This window comes from Anas platyrhynchos, chromosome 1, assembly GCF_047663525.1.
Source record: "Anas platyrhynchos isolate ZD024472 breed Pekin duck chromosome 1, IASCAAS_PekinDuck_T2T, whole genome shotgun sequence".
Taxonomy (NCBI): domain Eukaryota; kingdom Metazoa; phylum Chordata; class Aves; order Anseriformes; family Anatidae; genus Anas; species Anas platyrhynchos.
The window spans coordinates 100,507,202-100,523,113 of record NC_092587.1 but is presented as its reverse complement, the minus strand read 5'-3'; the positions used below and the strand labels follow the sequence as shown (position 1 = coordinate 100,523,113).

Sequence of the window (15,912 nt, the reverse complement as noted above, 5' to 3'; positions counted from 1 at the left end):
AGCAGGGCTTTAATCAAAAGGTTCTCTACTCCATCCTGGATTCTTTCTAGGGGGAGGAAGGAAAGAATGGGGGTGGTGGGAAATCACATGTAATTGCAAGAAACAGCTGTCACTGGAGAAAGGTAGGCAAGTAAGGTAGGGAGTGACACGAATAACAATATCCAAAAGACTTGAATAACGTGAAATTATTCAAAGTGAACTTTCAGATAGAACTCATATCAGTTGAGAAATTTGTGGGGTTTGCCTTTTACCATAAATTATTTTAAAGATCATCTTTCCTTTCTTCAATTAATTTGTACCTGTCATTGTTGTTTGTTTTTTTAATCTTTTTTTCCAGACAAAAGCAGAGAAGAGTCTGCAAGTGTTAGGAAGTAGCCCGTGTTTGCAAGAAGCACTTGGGCAAGATTATACAGGATTCATAATCCCATTTAAGTTTGAGAAACTTCATTAAATTCCATTTTGCCACTTTCCCAGGAGAATTTCAGATCCACATGAAATGGTCCAGTACTGCTGCTGAATGTGGAATAAGTTTACCAAGAGGAATGGCAGCAATCGTTCCTTTGGTGCTGAAAAACAGAAACTCAAAGTCTGTATAATCTTAATCATTCAAAATTTTCATATAAACTCTTGTTTGACTTTCGCAGGTATTTTGTGAACCTTAAGCAAGAAAGTCTAATTCTGTCCCTATCGAAGTATGCAAAATATATTTATGTAGCCCCGCGGAAATTATACATTTTTTAATATTACCTCAAGCTGATTGCAACATTTACAACTACATATTCCACATTGTGTGCATTCACGTGTAAAAATTGTATTTATTATCAATATTCTTCACTTCAACTAGTGAAGAATTGAACTTACTTCAATTACATTGCTTTAGATATACATGTATATACTCTGGAAAAATATTTATTAAAATAAAAACAGTGGATTAATAACAACCTTTGAAAAGATAACACAGTGGATTAAGAGCATACTTTCAATTATTCAGTTACATACACATGATCTCTTTCACACAGTTGTTAACAGTAGGAGGCTATTTTATAATTTTATAAGCTTAGTGAGAATGAGAAAAAAATATCTTTAGATTAATACTGTAATTACTATCTGTTCTATTTCTGTAGTTACCCTTGTTATTTTTGTTCAGGAAAAATAACTTGAAAATTTCAAATATTTTGATGTTGCAGCTTTTTTAAAGTGACAAAACTTTACAGTGCTTTTCAGCTCTTCTGTCCATAAATGTCAAATAGTGCTAAAAGTAGGAAATTTTAGAGAATGTTTAAAATAACTTTTCAGTGTTAAACTGAATCCCCAGGGAACACTTTTAGAGGTTCTTTACTATGGTTTGTTTTAAAAGTTGATTAATACTGTAATTAGTGATAATTTTTGGAGGACTGCATTGAAAAAACACCTAGTCTTGGTTAAATTAATATTAATTTGTATTACTAGTCTTTTCAGAAAGCATTACTGAGTTCAGTGTGTGTCAGTAGGAATTAAAGATGTTCTGAGCTGGTTTTAAGACCATCTAAGCATGTATTATAGTCAGTATACACCCTGGCACCACAGAAATAACTAGCACGATTCCCACTGATTTGTTCTGTTCTTGCCATACAGTTCTTTAATCCCTAATTGTTCTGGTGTTGGAAGTCTCTTACTGTAAATGCTACTCTTGCCCTTTCAAGCAGAGTTGGATGTATTCCAATTGTCCTTAATATTTTATTATTACTTGTATAACTCCATCAGCATGGTGTGAATTTCCAGTCATTGGTTCACAATATCACTTACCCACACTCAGATTCTAGAAAGCATTTGCTGGGATTTCTTTGCTATGTAGAATTATGGGTTGTGAACACAACATCAACGCAACTAAAGGTCCTCAAATACTGTGATGTACTATTTGCCAGGTACTTTAGCAATTTATGTTGTGGCCCTTCTAATTGTTCTGCAATTATTTTTGCTTGAGTGACTGTTACATGCAAGTTGGGTAAGCTTTACAACATGAGAAGACAAAAGGTATAAGATTAAAAGCAGGAAAAAAAAAGTCAAAGAAAAAAAAAAACAAACAACCAAAACAAACCTGTCTCCACCACCTCACCACACCCCAAGCCCTCACATCATATAAGAAACCATGTAGGTACAGATACATTTATACTAGATTTGAAAACCCAGACTATTAGTAAGGTGCTGTACTTTAGGATAACCACTAGTTCATCAGCTCCATATAGCAGACTGCCATCGTGGTAACACCTTGAAGAAAATCTGTATGCAGAGGGAATATAACACCACAGCCACATCCTTCCTTTAGCTATGGAAATAACGCTCTGACATGTGTGAAGAGGGGAGGTAGTCCAATAGTCATCTCTAGCAAAGGCAACATTTTATAATAATTTCTAAAGCAAAAGGAAGCAGGCATAACTCACACTTAAAAGAAGTCTCTGTTGAGATGGACAAGTTGGAATGCAGAAATATGTGTAAGAGGACATGCAGATACGAGTTTGTTGATGTAAGTTAAATACACAAGAGCTAAGGGAGGCATGAAAATATACGAATTTAAGTATTTTTAATTGATTATACCTACATTCTGCAAGGACATAGCTGTTATCCAGGAATAATTGGCTATAATGTTGAACACATGTATGACAATAGCTCCTGTTTTAGATATTTTAGAAAGAAACAAATATGAAGAGAGCAAAGAGATCAAGATGAGTAAAGAAGTTGAAATAACTTCCCAAATGTCACAAAACTGAGTTTCCTGACAAAGAACGGAATTACTCAAGTGTGTAAGACAATCTGTTTCACAAGAATAGTGTAAAATAATTTGGAGATTGAGACTTGACCAAGATCATTAAAAAGACATACGGTCTTTTGAAAAGGTAGCATTTTTGGAAACATAAAGGTGTTAGATTCCTTCTCTCCCTAGAGTTAGTTTTGGAAATTTAATTCTGATGCTGCATGAAGTGTTTCAAAGGTCACAACATCACATGCAAAAGCAACAATCCACATGCAGTTTTTTCCTAACAGTTACAAAAAAAAATCTTACCTATGATTCACATAGGCTTGTGAATCCTTACGGAAAACCCCAAGCCTCATATGTGAGCACCTCCTGAGGGAAAATTAGTCATTTCACATAGCACTAATGATAGCTTGCCAGTGTTAAATTAATGGCATCCTTGGGGAGAAAGGTAATAACATTTTTTCTGATTAACCTAACTGGCTGCAGAACTCCACTGTAGTTCTGTTCAAATTCATCAGCAAAGCCATTTTTTGTATAGTGCCTTGTGTTGGAAACCTCGATTCTCAGAGCTGAAAGGGCAAATGCCAGTTTCTGGTGTTCTGCTGGTTTCTGTAATTACTTATGATCACAAACTACATTTATTCTCATAAGATTTAGCTAAGATGTAAAATCCAATGATATCCCATAAATCCTCAAAATAACTTTTTACATCAACAAGTCATTTGCTTGGTTTTCTTAAGTCCATCAGTCACTTCTAGTATGAAAGACGCTGTAGGAACTGAAGACAAATTAGGAAGCTGAAACACGAAGCAGTACACACAGGTTACAACAATGCAGTTGTCCAGGTGAAGAGTTTATATACCTATTCATTTAATTTGCACTGCATTTTTGCTTCACAAGATTTAACAAGTTTCTTGTTAGAAGAAACTGAAAAAAAAAAGAAAATGAGTGCGAACATTTTCTTTCAGGATTTTCTTTTTAATACACTGCTATACTATTTATATGTGTACAGTCATATAAAAGGAGTAGTCAAAATATTCCTAAGGAATTCTGTGCAGTATGATGGTAAAATGGAAACGAAAGGAGTATATAATGACAATAACAATTAAGATTTCAGAATGCAGTGAGGACACATTTGTTCTTGTTCTCTTCAAAACATCTCTGTGCTACAATTCTTTAACACTTTGAACTAAATTTTGTATCGATTTATTATCAATTATAATAAAGTTTATAGATAGATTATGACACCTGATGCAAAAATGAAGTTGCATCACACAAATATGAGTGTTATCAATAACAACAAGGTAACCTGTCAGAAAAGAGAAGTGAAGATGAATTTTATAAGAAGAGTTAGATCCTACTCTTTTTTCTCCTGACAGATCCTCTGGGTCACATCCTCTCTTTTACTTTGTGTTTGAGACTTCTTTAGGACTTTGTCTACACAAAGATGAAATCGAAGCCTCAGCCGTCAACCCACTTCATTCAATTACAACCATTACTGAAATACAATAAGCAATGTTTAGTCCACATGTGAAAAGTGAGGGAAAATTTACTTCAGTGAAATGTAGTACCACTATCCAGTTTGGAACTTGATGGTAAGAGTGTCAGCTTTGTATAGCAATATAAACTGTGAGAACATAAATGAAACAAGACTTCTAACACTAACTCTGGAGAGGTGTATTTAGAACTTTATTTTTTTTTATTAAGCTAATTCCCTGCTAAAGCACCTTGCATTTTTCTTGATAAGTCAATATGAGTCACTTCAAACCCTATTACCCATGAGAACTTAATTTAAAATTCATGGAAGACTACTATCTAATGATTCATTTCATTAATAACTCGTATCCCTGGTTTCTAGGCCACAAATGCTCCAGTCTCTGAAAGCTTACCCCAGTTGTTCATAAGAACATTTTAATTGCCTCATTTTTAGCAAACACAGAAGGCTAGATCAGTCTCTGAAGTTCACAACAATTGTGTAGAGAAACCTTTAAGTGCATTCAAAGAGAATCCATATGCACTGCTGATACAGGGTTGCCCCTGCTGCCATCCACAGGAAAGCAACCTCTATTTTAAACTGTCACCTCATTTTTTGAATATATAGTAAGAAAGGTAGCAACAAAGATTTGACAGCTGCAACTATGAGAAAATGAGAACCGATGACAATTTAAAGAATGACAAGGAGGCTAGACTCAAAAGACAAAATGAACAAAACCTTAACCATGATTCTCCTATAAGTGAAGATAACTCAAAAGAATTTTTGTTTCTGTTCTTAGGTGTGTACTTCTAAAATCAGAGCTTTGTGCGAAGACTATCTCAGTTAATACCCAATTTTTGATATACATAGAACTATCCTGACTTGCACATACCCATGCGAGAAGTTGATAAATCAAGGTTACTGCAGATACTTAATACCTGAAGCAAAAAAGCCCCAAGTGATTAACATCATGCATTCCTGCAGATGGTCTCAAGGATGACCCTATAAAGCACACCACGCTGTTTGGGCCACCACTACAGGGAGCTCTGCATGCAGCAGCTGGTGTGACTCCTAACCAGAGAGTAGGTTGGGGTTTGCAAATACATCCCACATGATCCAGGGCTTCCTTTTACTGGTAGGTGTTTAAACTATCAAGTCAGAGTTAATCACGTGTTTAAACTCAGAATTACCACTAAAACTGGGCTTAATGAAACATCTCATATACTCTTTTCTGTAGCAAACATAGTAGTTCTGCTTTCTCTGCCAGGAAGCACAGCATTGACTGCAAGCTTTTTAAAAAGATATACAGAAAGTTCAGTCATGTTACTTCTGAGACAATCTTTGAAATTACATTTAACTCTTATGAGATCATCTAGAAACTGCCCCAGCACAGTATGTCATGAGCCCCAGTCTTCCAAGCTGACAGAAGTCTTCTGAATATCACCCAAATGACATTTGGATGCTGGCGAGGAGCTCTCAGAGGTGGTATACCAAATATCCCTTTCATCTCTCTAGTCATTTTAGAGAGGTGACAAGATGCATTTCAGTCTCCAGATCCATTTATGTCTTAGAAATCAACTGAATAAGCAATGCAATAAGCTTTTGAAGTGGATGCAATTTAGATTTTTTACATTTTTGGTGCTGAACCAAGCCCCCTGTATCCACTACTTTGTATGTGGTCAGGAATTAGACATGTTCTGCAGATTCTCCCTTCTCTCATTTCATGCGAGTTTCAGCAGATTATCTAAGTATGTTGTTATTCAAGGAAACATAGTTGTAACATGTGACAGTTATATTTATGTGGTGCAAATAAGCTGGATAAAAAGCCTTACATAGTAAATGCATTTGAATAACACAGAAAAAGCATAAGGAGCATTCAGCCTCATCTTACATGTCTAACTAAAGCTTCTCATGATGCTTCATTCCTCTATAGTAACTCAAAAGTGAATTAAAAGCCAAGAAATTACTATGTTTCTAAATAAATCATTTCTGAAAAAGACAATCTCATAACCAGAGGAAAGTCATTAAGCTGAAAATCCATGCTGAGCTGTGAAGTGCATTATATATTCCTTGATGTATTAACAGCAAGGGAGTTATTAAAGCAAAGTATCACAGAATATTCAATAAACTCTACATCAATAAAATTTACATTTTTCCCCAGAATTGAATGTTTATAGACTTTTTTAAAATTATTTCTTAAGAGAATTTAATCTTAAACAAACAGTACGTAACTATATCTTGAAGGCAATACAGCATCTTGTTAGTAAAATGTCTAAGACACACATCACTACATGGGCACAAAGAAGTTGGGGGAACTACGTGATATACTTAACAGAAGAAACAAATCAGAAGAAAGAAATTAATCTTCTTACCTTCACAATTAATCACCATCTGAAATCATTCTAGAGGTCTATTTGGACTTTCTGTTTGTTTGGTGTGGTGTTATTTTTCCCTAAAGAAAGAAGAAAATAATTGTTTTCATTACTACTTCACAGGAAATGTTATGCTGTCTAACAGCAGGAACATTATCGTTTATTGATCTTTCATTTAATTTAGAGATATAGTTAAAGACAATTGATTTAGGCAAAACGAGAATAAGGGAAAGAAAAAGAAAGAATAAAATCTTACTCTGTTTTCCATAGTTTGCACATCAACCATATTATCCTAATGAATGAATTAAAGCATCCCAACACTATAAATTATCTTTACTACCTGGGACTATTAAAAATATCAATGGAACTCTGTCCATTATCATCTTCTGGAAATAAACCATTTTTTTATTTGTTTATTACAGCCCCCCCAAACGTACCCTGACCTTTGAGATGTATTCACTTACTAATTGAAAAATGACACTAATAAAGTTACAAATTTCTGATGTGAAATTTCTCTTAAATAGGGACAACAAAATTACATGACTGAGAGAGATACTTTCCCTGAACAAAAGGTGTACTGCTCAGTAATGCCTTTCATGTAGGAAGGTGATGTTCTTCTGTAAGAGAACTTGTCTTACCAGCTTGTAAAAATAGCATGCCATTCCTACACATAGTCCCTTCCCTCCAATGCCTTCAGAAGGCATTTGGAAATTATCTGAATGCCCTGGAAAAAGCCTGGGAAAAGATAGATCTGTCTATCACATTCAAAGAACTCTTAAAATATACACAAAAAGATGGTGGGAAAGAGTTCTTCTGAACACCTCTCCCTCTGACTGCTGACAGCCTCATGCAGCTTCTAGATGAAAAGTCCCTAAGTGATAGCTTAGAAACCAAATGCCCTCCTAAGCACAAAGGTATGGTTGTTTTTTTTCCAAGTTTTAATAACTTGTTTTCAAATTCTAAACTTCTTATTTAGTTTAATATTAAATAACAAAGTGATTCTATGCTGTTAAAAGTTTGGGCTAGTAAACCCCATGCTCAGCTATATGGAGATTTTAAGTCCAGTTTCAGCACTGGATGGAAGCAATCCTCGAGCAGGCTAACAAGCAACATGAGTCACTGCAAGAGCTGAGCACAATGGAAGCATTCTTTATAGAGAAAATGGGTGGTGCAAAGAAAAAGTAGAATTTTTAAGTTCTTTGTAACCTGTCAGATCATCACAGTCTATGACAGATGCTGTTCAGACCTTCAGAATACATGAAATACCTGGTAGTGATGCTCACTGTTAACGTCGTACTAAAAGTGTTAGGTGATTTTAGCCCTACACTTTTTGAGTTCTTCTAAACTTAAGTACAGTTATGAAACTGGCCTTTTTTTTTTTTTTTTCCTTTCTGAGGAAAAAAAAAAAAAAATGATTTTCTGACTGAGGTCAGAATTTTGTCAATAGACTAGTAACTTTATACTTAATCATGCCAGCCAGATCTGGTTATGTCACTGACAAGTAGTTGTCTTAAAAACAAGGCTATTTGTCAGTAAGAGTAAACCTTTACCCTTTGAACAGAAACCACGCAGCAATGCTACAGAACACCATACAATGGAAAAGACAATAAAAACAAAGAAAATGGATTATTATAAGATGCATCCAAACTATAGCAGAGTCATAACTAGGAGTTTCTCTGACAAGACAAAACAAAAAAGATTATATTATGTAATTATTTTCAGATTGTGTAGCTGATGCAGAAAATTTCAGAAGTAATTGTACATTTATTAGTAGTTTGTAAGAGCAAGAAACTGCAACTCCATCTGTTTTTTTGGGGAAAGAAAAAAAACAGCCTTCACTATCAGATTTTCTTTTCCTAAATTGTGGATGCATTTCATAACATTTTATACATTAGAACATATTGCATGCTAATCAAAAAACTATTTTGTACTGTGTATATTCATATTCCTTATGTTTGTATTGATGTGTTTATTTGTAAAAGAGATTATCTTAAATGTATTTTTCTTCCATATATTGAACACAAACGATCTTATTGTTGCGCTCCAAGATAATAAATTTTTATACATTAAGTTTGATAGTCTATCAAAGTCTAAAGCACTTAAATTCATTTTAAATGAAAAGAATTAAAAAAAAAAATTAAAGCTAAAAAGGTCTTAAAGATGAATAGATGATTTTGTGAGCAATGCTTATAAAATTATTACTGTCAAACGTGTGATTCTCATCACAAGATTAAACCTATACAAAAGATTCGAAAACATACTTCAGCTGCAAGTAAATGAGAAATCAATCAAAAGATGATATAAATGAGTGACCTAGCTATAAGAAAAAAACAACCAACCAAACAAACAAAAAACGTGTGTTGTACTTTGTTGTACTTATGGATGCTTTTTTATTATTATAATTATAAATTAATTTTTTAAATGGAAAAGCTGACCATTCATTTTATCTACTTTTGTTGTAATTGGAGAAGTTTGACTATTAGTAGTCTTTGTTAAATAAAAGCCTTGAGATCACACAGACAGTGTTAAAACTCTCAATATATTTGCTTAAGAGAAAAAACATAATGGTAGCTGGGCTTATCAGTAGGAAAACTACATAGATATTGTTAGGCAAATACAAACCTAAGTGCCCAATAATATATTTTAATAAGTTAAAGTACCGTGTCCACTCCAAAAGCTCTTAAAGAATGTGAAAGTGTATTATGAAGAATTGATTTTCTTTTTGTAGTTGTATAAAACAGAAGGCAAGTCATCTTAATTCATGTTACCATAAAATCGGCAAGTCCTAGTCTTGGACCAAGGCTAACACTAAAGAATACACAAATAGCTCCAGAGGAACAAGAAAGCAGGGGAGAAAAATCTGAGGTCTGCTTTAAATACAATTGCTATCTATCTACATGTAATACATCTTAATTTACTTTTTAAATAAAGGATCTTACTGCTGTTATTGTAGTTGTTCTTACTATTATTAACATTGGATGTTTCCATGAAATCCTTGTCATGCTCTATTACAATTTCATGCAAGAACAGGAATATTCATGGCAACTTCCTAGGGACTGTGCACATAAGCACAGTAGTCATTTAACACTTGATTATAAATTTCTGATCCTACTAAAGTCAAGATTTTTACATACATGGACAGAGAGCTGTTGAAGGTGCATGCAATTGCTGAAATGGAGAAAGAGGAGAGAAGAACTAGGAGGAGTTTGGTAGGACCCTGGTGACTGAAATGCAGGGAAATACTAGAAATGAGAAAAGTAAACTGCATGAGATTTGTGTCATTTTGTCGTCTTTAAAATGTAGTAAGTCAAACAAAATGTAAGGTTGTTTTTTGGTTTTTTATTTTTTTTTAATGTTTATTTTAGTAAGACCTCACTGTCAAAGGCAGTCACAGGGAAAAAAATATAAATTGCCTTTGTGTGTTATTGATCAAATAAAGCCTAAAAAAAAAAATTGAAGCATTAAATAATCAGCAACAGTTCACATTTTTTGAATAGTCTTTGTAAATTTCTAGTAGATGGAACACTCAAAATAAAAACTCAGAAATTTGATGTCAAGGCTCAATTTTACTGTTAATGTGCTACAGCTTGAAGTCACCAATACTGACAAATCTGTCACGGTGTTGGAGCATACCGCTGCATTCTTGAAACTGTTCTTCTATGCTGACTTTTACAGGTTTCAAGAGCACCATTTTTATATGTGAAGTCAGGAAGTGTTATAGATCCTTAATTATTCTGAAAATCAAATCCGGTACACCTGCTATGAGACACCTAAACTGAAGGAAAGTGAAATCTGCTATAACTTCTGGGAGAAAAAAATATATAATAATAATAAAGCTTTACTATATTCATCTGTGAAAGATGTATACCACTGGGATCAAACACATTATGATACTTGATGTTATAAATACATACATATGTTTTGTTTTCTTATTATATATACATACATATATGTACTGCAAATGCGTATTTCACATATACGTTTGCCTTTTGTGCGTACTTCTGCATATGTTCTGAAATATTCAACTGGAAATTCCCAAATGAATTCAAAGTACAAATGGGCAACCAGTCGTTCCTTAACCATTCCCTAATTTTTAAAATGAGGTGGAAAGAATTCATGAGGTGTTTAAAGTTTGAACTCCTCAGTTTTATCAGTAAGTTAAGGAATGATTATTTATGTCAAAATACAATGTGTCTGGGTGAAGACTAGCCATATGAAGCTATTTTTGCTTGGAGTAAAATACCAGCTTCAGTTATAAAATGCAGGTTTTGAGCATTCAGCTGATTTCTGTCATCAGGTGTCCCTACTGAAATTAACCAGTCTCAGAAAGAAAGAATGCTACCTAACATGAGTCAGGGCTCATACTTTATCTCAAAATACCATTAAAAGAAAAACAAAGTAAGCTTTATATTTTCATGCAAGAGTTTATAATCAATATTACATGTGGTTTTGCAATAGCAAAATGATAACCTCAAACACTGAAAAATGTGAACAAAAAGGATATAATGCAATTCTATTATAGAAAAGACAGAAGATTGTCATTATATTTTTTGTTGTTTTTATTTTTTCCTTTAATGCACTGTTCTAAGCATTTGAAAAGCAGCTAAACTGATAGGGAATAACCTTCTTAACAGTCTCCAAGGACACAGAGACTGCAAAAGAGCTGTCTTCTTTTTCAAAGAAAGAAATCCCCAGACTTGCCCCAATGCCACAAATTGTCTAATTAGTGAATCTCTTTTAAAACCAGCAGAAAAAAAAATGCTTGTATTGTTTATACAATAGCTAAGGAAAGACCAGTTAAAAATCCATTATATAGACTTGTGGAAAAAAAAAAAAATAATTAATTAATGATGAGCAGCACTTACTAATGATGATACCCACTGCAGTGGGCAGTGCAATGTGCAATTATATGACCAATAAAGCTTTCTTCATCTTTTTCTTCTCATAGACCTTTTTCTCTGGTATCAATGAACAGAAAATACTGTATATAATGTGTTTGTACAAATGGTATCAGCTAAAGAAATACAGATTATGAGAGGTTTTTCATTCCTCCTCCAGACAGTAGAGATTAACTACAAAGTTCATAGGTCACACACAATGCTTTCCAAATGCATTATGGATTAATCCTCTCCCCCAGCGTCCAAAGTAGGAGGGTGAGATAGGGTATAATGATATAGCAAGGAACTGGCTTGTTGCTCAGCTTTTTGCTTGAAAGTGCACAATTGAAATCACAGTGTCACAGACTAGGTCAGCAATAATTAGCAGTATTTTCGTAGAGCTCAGTACAAAACATGAAGAAACAATCCTTGGAGCATCTCCCTTATGGAGGCACAAAGGGCATATGTTCTGCTTATGTTTTCAGTGATGTATGTACTGCAGACAGTGGAGACATTTTTTGTTTTAGGGAAAACAAGGTAACAATCTACCAGGCAGGAAGATACAGCTACCATGCAACAAGAAAATTGAACTGTTTTTCCACCTTTATATTTAATTAAGCTGATTTAAAGCTTAAGCTGTAAAGGCCACTAAAATGCTGTTATTATCCAAAAAAAAAAAAAAGGGGGGGGGGGGGAGGGGGGAAAGGAGGGGATTGTGCCATGCATACAGGCTACAGAAATAAGCTACAGAAACATGCTAAATTAAATCTACATGAATGACAAGCATAAGAAGTTCCATAGAAATAAAATCCAATTTAAGGCCTTGCAAACTACTTCAACACAGCAGGAAATTAAATTTTTCTTTCATACAGGATTTTTATATAAATTGTGTCAGAATGCTCAAGCCTACTGGAAACATTACATGGGATGTGGATCCGGCAATGAAAACTGAGATTTGTGTAGCTTAACTGCACAGCATGGACCTTCTTGCCTGCAATATTCAGAGGTCTGCTCTCATCATTCAGGATAAACAAGGGTTCATGTGTATACCAGGGGGCAGCTTCTCAGCTGATGCAAAGAAGAACAGCACTGCTGGCTTCTGTGACAAATGATGTTTTTTATAATTAAAGAGTTATGACTCTATTCCTTTTCAAACCTAACATTTTTATACTAAAAATTCTAGAAATCCTTTTAAAAAATAAACTGAATAGAGAATATGAGAAAAAAAAAAAAGATGTTCTATTGAGAATTTTCACACATTTCCATATCAATAAGATAGTCATTCTGTAGATGTTTCCTTATTTAATGGTCTTACATGAATACTCAAGCAAATCAGTTTATGCAAAGGAATTCCAAGGAAAGATTATTATATTCAGCAAATACCAGACAATTTTCACAGGCTATGTTTGAGACGTGTTTTTATTGGAAAGCTAAGGTACCCGCATATATATTAAAAAAAAAAAAAAGCACTTTCTTGCAATGAATTTTCAAACAAAGGTCTTGAAGGGCAGACATAGTCATACCAATTACTTAGAAAGTTAAGTCTAAAAACATTGAAAAGAGAGAGTTCTGCTTCACCTTCTAAACCTTATCACTTGGTCTCCACTTTGTCTTCTTCACGTCAAACTACCCTCTAATACTCTCCTTGCTACCATATACTTCAATCCACCTCTGGAAGCAGTCTGGGGCAGGAACAATTTCCCCCTTGTGCCAGTATAGCACAGGGCACTTCCCGCTTCGGAATTTGCATTCACGCAGCTGAACACTGCCTACTTCCAGATGTTAATGTGATCAAGAATAACAGCAAAAAACAAACACATGAAAAGTATAAACAAACAATAAGACCCATTTGGCAAACAAACTCAGATTCAAGTATGAAGCTAGAGTGGCAACTTTGGCCTGAATAAGAAAATAAGAAAAACAAAAAAAAACCCCTACTATTCCACACTGGGAAATGGTGTGAATCTGAATCTTTCCTGTCATACAAAGCCATGGCTGTGCTTGCAGGTGGAAGCAGTAGAGTTCAAGATGCGCCCATACAGAAGGCAAAATGGCTGACATGGCATTCCCAAGTTGATCCAAAATAGTTAGAGTCTATTCACATTTGGTATAAACTCTGTATTTTCACATGGCTTTCTCAGTAGAATAAAATAGTATCTGAACACTTCCTGCAGAGTAAAGCCCTGCTTGGCATCAATTTCTGAACCCTTTTTCTAAGCAGCAATCTGTTCATAACAAAACTTTCAGAATAATGGACAAAGAATTCAAATCCGAATACAAAAAATACAGAAAATCCTCTAGTTTCATACAACCTACAGCTAAGGAGAGGAACTCCTTTCTCTAGGTAACAGACAATGCCAAAACTTACATAGGTTCAAGAAGCAGCAGGACAAATTCAAGAAAGAGGGCTATTAACTACATAAAAATTATGCCTTACGAAGAAATTTCCTAAGCTGCAAATCAATGTTAGGGGAAAGATCATAGATATTCACTCTGTTTTAGGTATCTACTTCTGGCTACAGTATGAGACAGGCTTCTGGGTTAGGTAAACTCATATAATCCCTTATAACCCTATTATTGACCGAAGTTTTTATTTTTACATTTTTCTTTCCCTCCTCCCCCTTCCCCCCCCCCCCACTTAAAATAAAATATTTTCAGAATAAGAACAACGATGACAAAAACATGAAAAACATGGCATATTTTAAGTTTTTCTCTTAAATTCCAAGATTGCACTAGTGAAATCAAACATTTCTTCCTGATTTCCCGTTTTGTACAGCTAACTTGAATCATTTGCATAATCCAAAGTATAGGTTTGGAGATTTTATCTCATCTGCATTGCTGTATTATCAGCAAATAGGACCAGGGAATCTAGTCTACCAGTCCTTCTCCACTACTTTCACCCCAAGTTGGTGCAAATATAAAATAACACCAGAATTCCCCAGAAGACTGGTGTTGCTTCTGCTAGCTTTAATAACTCCTGTACTAGTTACCAATGAAAAAAGACAGTTCATCTTAATTAGAAAAGTCTAACCAACAAAATTATGATTGGGAACTCCATGCTATGAACTATAGTACTGAATTGCAGGCATCTTGCAACCACAATGATAATCTATGCAAGAATTTTCATAGCAAATGCCAGAAATAATCATAAACTGCTCAAGCTAAATTGATAATCAGAAAGAGAAGAGTAGAGAAGTTCATAATGGAAAAACATCTATGCCACAAGGTTTCTCTTTTTTTTTTTTTTTTTAAAGAAGTTTTTTATAGTATTCTATCAAGGATATACAAATAAATAATATGTATACATAGTTCACATTGTTGTGTACCTGAACTGAAGAATATTGTTTGGATGTAGAAGAGCAGTTTGGAGTACTTTCACCTCTTGCTTCTCTTCATTCACCAGGCCTATTCACTCAGCACTTTACAATTGCTTTGAAAAAAAAAAAAAAAAAAAAAAAAAAGTTTCATTATATTTTGCTTTCAATTCTAGCAACATAAAAAACACAGATGATCATAAAGTTTGAATTAAGTATTGACATAAGCAAAGAAAGGCCAAATTTCATTTGCAGCAGCAATAATTATCAAGGAAAAGAAATAGATGATTTCCCAAATGCCAAAACCATTTAAGCTGCTGTTGATCTTATTGTCAAAAAAAAAAAAAAAAAAAAAAGAACAGTGACAATCTAAGAAAGCAAAAAATGAACAGTATCAAAAATCATACCATTCTATGAACCTCCACTCATCCTCAAATGCTTATAATGGATGTTGTAGATGCTGAAGGTCACTCTAACCTCATGTAAAAATGTTTAATTAACTTTAACCTAGGATTATGGCATACATGTATTTTCTGCTGGTTTTGTTGTTGTTGTTGTTGTTGTTTGTTTGTTTCCAACTGCATTGTGCCCTTTTTAAAGTTTTGAACAAAATGCAAGGAATGGATATTAGAGAACAACTGTAACAGAGTGATGGACAAACCGTAATGGGTACAAAAACAAATACAAAACCACAAAACACACAGAAGACCTTTAAGATTTTTCCATACAGGAACATTTTATATACCAACTATGAACAAAGTATACCGATGAAAGGACAGAGTTGTTCTGCTCTTGACTGTTTGCGTGATTTTCTGCAGGAGTCACATTTTAAAATAGTAGTAGTAGAAATGATTTTCTTTAACGCTACATGTATAGTTCTGTCAGTAACATGTTATTTTGGCGTTAATGGTCAGCTGCACCTACTTTCTTTAAGAGTAACTCTCAATGGAAACCAGTGTCTTGTTTGCTCCTGAGTCATTGTCTGCCTGGGAATGGGGGAGGGGGTTGTTAAAACATCAGCAGCTTTAAATACCAAATTTTTCTTCACTGACTTTCCACAACCCTTTCCAAATTATTATTCAGGGATACCAGGAATGATTTTCTTTCTTTCCTCTTCAAGGCTACCCTTGAGTCATTTAAG

The 15,912-nt window shown here is 34.2% G+C and overlaps 1 protein-coding gene across 1 annotated transcript in view; it reads right to left on the bottom strand.

Annotated features, from left to right (window-relative positions):
• Positions 1 to 15,912, bottom strand: part of LOC106019573 (inositol 1,4,5-trisphosphate receptor-interacting protein-like 1) — a 171,388-nt gene that overhangs the window by 72,434 nt on the left and 83,042 nt on the right. Inside the window, exons 4-5 of the transcript XR_011804135.1 lie at positions 14,784 to 14,887; positions 6,581 to 6,660 (exon numbers count right to left, since the gene is read on the bottom strand). The gene's annotated coding sequence lies outside the window, so the exon portion shown is untranslated. The remainder of the gene's footprint in view (positions 1 to 6,580; positions 6,661 to 14,783; positions 14,888 to 15,912) is intronic.